Below are 8,764 nucleotides of genomic sequence, written 5' to 3'. Positions count from 1 at the left end.
GAATCGGCGCAAAAACTCGGTCGGCTTACGCGAAAATAATGCCAAATTCTGCTGGAAAGTTGTCACACGAATTCGTTTTTGGTCCACTGTGAGCAAACGCGGTACCCATCGCGCGCGGAGCTTCTTCATGCCCAAAAATGAATGCACGATATTGCCCACACGTTCCAATGATATGCTCACAGCATTAGCTACCTCTCTCAATTTCATTTTGGGATAATTCAACATCATATCATGGATTTTTTCGACATTTTTTGGTGTAGTGACCTCTTTTGGGCGCCCAGATCGCTCAGCATCAACTGTGCTCGTACGACCACAACGAAACTCGGTAAACCACTTATGAATCGTTCCAATCGACGGTGCAGAGTCCGGGTAATACTTATCCAGCTTGGCCTTGGTCTCGGATATCGTTTTCTTGCGAAGATAGTAGTGTTTGATCAAAACTCGAAACTCAGATTTTTCCATATTAAAAAAAACTTGGAGGTTAGTCGCTTCTCAGTGCTGTAACTTGTAAATGCGTAAACATAAATGGCTGAAGTTTTGAGAGGCATCATTGGAAGGATCAAGCTCGACGAAAATAGTTCACATTAGTGAGTACTAATGCCATCTCTTAGAATTTTCAGGTACTTATCAGACTGCCTAGTACGTCGTCATTATTATTGTTGTTATGGTTGTCTGTATATCGGATAACTTTCGAAAAAATAGTTGGATTGGATTGTGCTTTGACACAGATTTTTTATTTTAAGAATTGTATGTAAAAATTGTACTATTTTTATTTTTATAAAAAATATATTTTTTGAATAAAATTGTTGCAATAAGTGTTTCGAAGAATTTTTTTTTTAATCTTTAGGGGAATAAAATTAGTATTTTTAGGTCGACAAAGGTTTGTTTTCTTTAGCTAATTTGGCTTTCGTCTAAATTTGTCCAGTTTTTTTTTACTATAGTACAATTTACGTTTGTATCTCGGGCGAAGAAATCCATTCTATTGTTGGACAAATATTCTTTGTAAATCACTACGTTTCACAAAAAGTGACTCCGAGTGACCTTCAATTATAATTTTATAAACGTGAAAAAAAAACCCATTTCAATGTTTTCTATGAAAAACACAATCCCTGAGTGAGAGAACGAACTCGTAAAGAATAAGAGTCAATTTATCCATGAACAAGCTTTTTGAACAAAAATGACCTTGAATGAACCTTTAATATATATTTGTTTATTTTGACACAAATCAGGCGTTATTTTTTACCAAAAAAAAATAATTTGTGTGTGGTGACAAATGATCAAAAAATAAATAAGACTTGCAGTTGTATATGTTAGTTGTATATGTTATATGTCATATATGTTATATATATATATATATGTTCAATATATGTGATAGAACCTCTATAAATTTAAAATTAGTCTATACTTTTTCATGTTTGAGCTACAATTATTCAATTTTAGAAGTTATAAATTACAATCGTGAAAACAAATAAAATGTTTTAATTAATTTAAATTTAAAACAAAGAACCTTTATATAATTCAATCTAAATGCAGCTGCAAACATGTAATTTGAAATGCGTTGAATTCAAGGTATATTTTAAAAAGAAAACTGAAAGCAAATCATCAACTTTCAAAAGAAGCGAAAGAAAGTGACTCGCTGGATTGGAAATGAACATGGAAAATGGTGTATTTTCGCATTTTTAAATTTTTAATTTAAACTTTTTCGCGTTGTAACAATTTCGATTCCCAGATTGCCGAAAGAAAACTACGTTTAAGTACAAAGCTTAATAATAAAAGATGTAAAAAAATATATTTTAACAATCAATTCCAACGGCATTAGCCTTAACGATGTACACGAAAATACGAAACCTGGCGGCCACTAGACGAGGCTCTAGAGGGTTCGTATTTTCGTGTACAACGTTACCGGCTGATGCCGTTGGAATTGATTGTTGAAATATATTTTTTTACATCTTTTATTATTAAGCTTTGTACTTAAACGTAGTTTTCTTTCGGCTCTTGCATTTCTCAAAGTTTGAGACCGATATTTTTTGTATAAAAAAAGTTAGAACGTTCAAAAAATGTTGAGGTTCAGAAAAAAGATAAATAATTTTCAGTGAAGTTCCTACCAAAATGCAGTACCTAAACGTACTTTATTGTACTCTAATACATTTCCCAAAGTTTCAGCTCGATATTTTATTTACAAAAAAAGTTCTTAGGTTCAAAAAAACATTCAGTGAACTGAAAAACTGTGGTCGGTAATATAGGTATTTAGCTGTGTCACATGCCCTTAATAAAAACTTATTTTATTCCCTATGCAGATTTGTCTCATAGCTTATTTTTCATCAATCGCGGATGCGTTTTTGCGTGAATCAAGTTTGAATTTTCAAATAGATGAAAGTTTCATTGATTGGCTAATTTTGGCTGGCAGCTAGTGGGTAGGTGGCGGGGTCATCGCCGGATTTACTGGGTAACCTGGTCCCATTTGTTTTCTAAATCAACATTCACACCTTTCGTAACACCAAAGTTATAATTAGCCTTTCGACTGAACTGTACTTTAATACATTTTTCCAATTTCACGACACTAAAAAAAAAATTTTAAGCAAATTATTTTAAAAAAATTGGTTTTGAAATAATTTTGAATTACATGCATAGAAACTTTTTTAAACATTGAAAGGCTTTAAGAGAATAAAATAATATTCTTAAGATTGATACGAAAATTTGAAAGGATTTTTTTTATATCAATTTTTTGATAAAATTGAAAAAGATATTAATTTTTTTTAACATTTCTAACAATTCCGCGAAAAAAAATCGGAATATTTTAAGACAAGTTTTAAAATTTTTTAATATTTTTAAAAATTTTAAGAAAAATTCGCTTCCGTTTCAGACATTTAGAAATTTTAGAAGATTCTGAGTAATTAAAAAAATATATATTACCGAAAATTTACCAAATATTTTTTTAAAACAACTTACATTTAAACACAAAAATGAATTTTCTACTGAGATTAATTTTTAAGCATTAAAAAGACACATTAAATAGTTCAATTTTCAACCTAAAAACAACGGATTTAAAAAAATGTTTAATTTTCAATAAAAAGAAGAATTTTCAACCTAGAAAATTAATTTTCTGATAAAAAAAACCACAAACTTGAAAACAAAACTCTTAAAATTGTCAACCAAATAAATGAATTTGTTATTGAAAAAGATCAATTTTGAAGCATAAATAAAATAGTTAAATTTTCAATTCAAAATGAACGAATTTCCAAAAAGAGTTAAATTTTTAATGAAAAAGATGATTTTTTAACCGAGAAGATAAATTTTCTACCAATGAACAATGAATCCAAAAAATATATAGTAATCTTTCAACACCAAAAAAGTATTAATTTTAAATAAAAATGTTTGTTATTTTCCACCATTTTTTTCATCGTTATGTTCAAATTGTGTTTAATTGTGCATAATTAAAAAAATTCCCTTAAGATCTTTCAGATTCTTTTATGTAAACTTTCTAATTAAAGCATCCCAAATTCAAATAGACAGTTTACGAACTAGAATATAGACCATATCAAAGATATTATAAACGTAGATGCGGTACGGGGCGTCGGAGTGGGGAATTTTATATAGAGGACATCACATTTTCTGCCCTATCGAGGTGCTGCCCTCATCGTACTATAAAGTCGAATTCTTGTTTTCTCATTCTTCTTAAAATATGACGGTAAAGCAGTAGGAAGATTTTTTGAGGTTAGAAAAGTTTGACATGTATGTATCACTGAATTTTTCAGATCTGAAGCTTGATCCAGGTTTTTGGTGTACAGTCTTTTTTTTCAATTATAAAAAAAAAAATTCTGGAAAAATCATATTTTTAATTTTTTTAAAAGTAGTATAGAAAGACATTTCGAGATAAACAAGTGCTGAAAACATTTTTCATTGACAAATATATTTTTTTAATTGAAATAATCAAATATTTATACCAAAGAAACAACTTTTTAAATGTTTGAAGTGTTTAAACATTATTGTTTAAATCTAAAATAACAATAATTAAAACAAAATATATTTCTGTATAGGATATTTTTGTTGAAAATGTACATAGTATTTTGTAAATCACAAAAGTTCATCCGAAAAATCGAAATGTTAATTAAAAAACACGTGTTTTTGTATATTAATTTGTTGGTACAATTTTGTGTATAATTTTAATTTTAAATTCAAACAATAATTTTTAACACTTTAAATACTAAACAAAAATTTATTTGATAACAATATTTTATTCACGTATTTTTAATAAATAATTAATATTGATCAAGAAAAAATTTTATTTGGGGATTTTCATTATTTGGGAATTTTCAAATTCGTTAATATTATAAACTGTATAAAAAAAAATTGTATGGAAATTTTTGATATCACAAAGTTAAATTAAAACAATTAAAAATTTAAACATTCGCTGTACATCCAATTTTTATTCTTGGGTCTAGGCGATTTTTTTCTAATCCATTTCAGTTACTGGTAAACAGGGGTGATTTTCTCTTAGAAAATAAGTAATTGAAATTTGAAAAAATTCGGTAGGCTTTTTTGACATCTAGTTATATAGAAAAGGTAAACTTCAGAAAATTTAAAAACTAATTTAAGAACAATTTATACTCTTTTAAGATACCAATACAATTTACACAACACTAATTGTAAAATTTGCACATTTTTAGGACTTCAGTTTAAGAACTTGAATTTTAACGTTAAAATTGCTTTATTTTCAGAATAAAGCCTCATTGTTTGAATTTTCAGAATTTTCGTTATAAGTTATAGGTTAGGTCAAAAATAACAATCTGGGAATCGAAATTGTTACGACGCGAAAAAGTTTAAATTTAAAATTTAAAAATGCGAAAATACACCATTTTCCATGTTCATTTCCAATCCAGCGAGTCACTTTCTTTCGCTTCTTTTGAAAGTTGATGATTTGCTTTCAGTTTTCTTTTTAAAATATATCTTGAATTCAACGCATTTCAAATTACATGTTTGCAGCTGCATTTAGATTGAATTATATAAAGGTTCTTTGTTTTGAATTTAAATTAATTAAAACATTTTATTTGTTTTCACGATTGTAATTTATAACTTCTAAAATTGAATAATTGTAGCTCAAAGATGAAAAAGTATAGACTAATTTCGAATTTATGGAGGTTCTATCACATATGTTGAACTATTAAAACATCTGACCTTATGAAGTTTTTTAAAACTCTTTTAAAAACTTTTTTTAACAATTTTGGTTGTGATTTCGTAATAAGAGAATAAGTGCTATTTAGTCTCCAGAACAGCAATTTCAAAAATTTGTAAAGCCTTAAAAGTTGAGACATTTTAAAATTGTAGTCTTCAGTATATTGAGTAATTTCAAATTTAAAGCTATTTAAATATGTCCTCTGAATTTTTAAATGGAAAATGTTCGATCATTTTAGATTGAAACCTTTCAAATTATTTAGTTACAAATTAAAATCGTACAACTTCAAGTTTTATTTATTTTTTGATCATTTGTGACTCCCCACAATTTTTTTTGTAAGAAAATAACGCCTGATTTTTGTAAAAATTAAGAAATATATATTAAAGGTTCACTCAAGGTCATTTTTTTCAAAAAGCTTGTTCCTGAATAAATTGACTCTTATTGTTTCCGATTTCATTCTCTCACTCAGGGATTGTGTTTTTCATAGAAAACATTGAAATGTGTTTTTTTTCACGTTTATAAAATTATAATTGAAGGTCACTCGGAGTCATTTTCTGTGAAAAATATTGATTTACAACGAATATTTGTCAACCAATAGAATGGATTTCTTCGCCCGAGATACAAGCGTAAATTGTACTATAGTAAAAACAACTGGAAAAATTTAGACGAAAGCCAAATTTGCTAAAGAAAACAAACCTCTGTCGACCTATAAATACTAAATTTACACCCCGAAAGATTTTTTAAAAATCTCTTCGAAAGACTTTTATTCCAACAATCTGATTCAAGAAAAATATTTGTTATACAAATAAAAATAGTACATCCGATATAGAGACAACCACAACAACAATAACAACGACGACGTAGACGCCAGAGAGACAGACAGATACCGACGTAAAAGCTTGTTCTTCTGACTGAAGGAGCCTCAAAACGTCGAAATTTCATGAAATTTGCGAAAGTCATTTTTCGCATAAAGCTCTTCTCATTATGGATGACAATGTGATAAAATAATCATGGAGCCTTGAAAAAGTAGCGTTTTTCGCCTCTCGATTTTTTTCCATATCAAACTTTTTTTGCTTCAAATGTCCATTTTCGTTTGGTTTTTTGGATTTTGAAAATCCTTTAACTTTGTTAAGTTTCATTTTAACAAAAAAAGTTGTCAGGATAAATTGTTCATATTTTTTTTGTATCATATGGTAAATGGCTGTGGGTAAAATTTTTAAATTTTGAAAAAAGTGGACTCAATAATGTTGAAAAAGCTTCAACTTTTTGGATTTCTATCAAAAATGGCTGTTTAACGAACTCGATCTTTCTTTTTAGTCCCTCAAACAGTGTGTCAAAGCCCAATCTAATCGGAGCAGTCTTTCGGAAGTTATCCGGTATACAGACAACAACAACAACGACGACGCTGGACAGACAAACAGACCCTGACGTAAAAACTTGTTTTACTGACACAAGGGGCCTCAAAACGTCGACATTTGATCAAATCCGAAAAAGAAACTTTTCATAAAAAACTAATACCTTCTCATTTTGGATGCGAATGTAAAAATTATCAACAAGATTTGTAGAAAATCTTTCAAAGATTAAAATTAAAATTATTTCTTGAAAAAAGATCCTACTCCATCTTCACTCCATTGGGAATCGAACCACAAAACATCTGATTTCCGGTCAGTTGCTATTCCAATTAAGCTATTAGAGGGATCAGAATAAGAACTCTTAATTCAAGAACATAACGCTAATTTTTAGCTAGGTGTTAATGGTACAAGTAATTATTTTCAAATTTTTACATTTATCTGCTATATCTTGAAAAAAAGATCCTACTCCACCTTCACTCATTTGGGAATGAAACCACAAAACTTAAAGATAAAGATAAATTTAAAAATTTGAAAATAATTACTTGTACCATTAACACCTAGCTAAAAATTAGCGTTATGTTCTTGAATTAAGAGTTCTTATTCTGATCCCTCTAATAGCTTAATTGGAAAAGCACCTGACCGGAAATCAGAAGTTTTGTGGTTCGATTCCCAATGCAGTGAAGATGGAGTAAGATCTTTTTTCAAGAAATAATTTTAATTTTAATTTTAAAATATTATTTTCCATCAAGTCTTATTAAGACGGTAAGCATTTTCTGATATTGAAGATTCTTAACTTGATCGATATTGTGTAGATTCTTCTGCCTTCATGGTTTGGAGGGTTGATCTACTGTCGGTAAGGTACAATCTCTGATGATATAGCAGATAAATGTAAAAATTTGAAAATAATTACTTGTACCATTAACACATAGCTAAAAATTAGCGTTATGTTCTTGAATTAAGAGTTCTTATTCTGATCCCTCTGATAGCTTAATTGGAATAGCACCTGACCGGAAATCAGATGTTTTGTGGTTCGATTCCCAATGGAGTGAAGATGGAGTAGGATCTTTTTTTCAAGAAATAATTTTAATTTTAATTTAAAAATATTATTTTCCATCTAGTCTTATTAAGAAGTTAAGCATTTTCTGTTATTGAAGATTCTTAACTTGATCGATATTGTGTAGATTCTTCTGCCTTCACGGTTTGATGGGTTGATCTACTGTCGGTAAGGTGCAATCTCTGATGATATAGCAGATAAATTTAAAAATTTGAAAAAAAGTCCTTCAAGGAATATAATGATTGTCCCGTAAGTTACAACCGAAAAATTACAATTTCAAAAAAATGAAAGTTGTTCTAAATATTGAGCTAGACTCGCGACCGGGACAAATCGGGAAATGAAAGGTAATTTGAAAATTGAACTGCAGTTCGAGTATGAAAAATTTAACAGTGATTGATTTTACAAGGTGATTCTAGATCTATTGAAAATGATATAATTTTCATATTTTAACGTTAAAATTTGAACTAATTTAATTCGAAAGCCTTAGTAGTGACACAAGTGTAAACGTTCGCATTACTGTCTTCTTAAATGAACGCCTTTATTCAATTTCAAAATCTTTCTGAAGTATTGTTTTAGTATAAAATATTCTATTTTTAATATATTTGGTTTGGAAATAAAAAAAATTTTAATAGTAAACAATTTGAAAATTAATATCACAATTTCAAAGTGACAAATTTAAACTTGGAATGTTACGATTATAATTGTTTTATTTTTTATTAGTAATTTGAAGGTAAAAGTATTTCATTTTGATTCTTAGAGAACAGTTAAATAAGCATTAATTTAAAAAAACTGCCAAATAAGCTGGAGGTTTCTGAATGTTTCACAGAAAAGAACAAATTTTGGAGCTTCTCAAGAATTTTGAAATATTAAGAAAACAATGAAAATTTCTGGATTGATTTAAAATGATTAATTTTTTTCAAAAATGTACATTACTCAAAGAGAATGTTAAAAATAATGTAAAAAGATTTGAAATAATTTAAAAGAGAATTGATACTGTTGATTATTATGAAATGTTTCGAAATGTTGAGTTTCTATTTTGATAATTACATAATTAAGAGGAGGTATAAAAATATGGGACCACTGAAAAAAATTCTGAAAGGGATGAATGAAAAATCAAAACAAATGCAATTTCCGGCACCTGAATAATAATTTTCATCCAGAAATACATATTTGATTATTGTGTTT

Source organism: Belonocnema kinseyi, chromosome 8, assembly GCF_010883055.1.
Source record: "Belonocnema kinseyi isolate 2016_QV_RU_SX_M_011 chromosome 8, B_treatae_v1, whole genome shotgun sequence".
NCBI lineage: Eukaryota > Metazoa > Arthropoda > Insecta > Hymenoptera > Cynipidae > Belonocnema > Belonocnema kinseyi.
Note: the sequence above shows the minus strand (reverse complement) of the source record.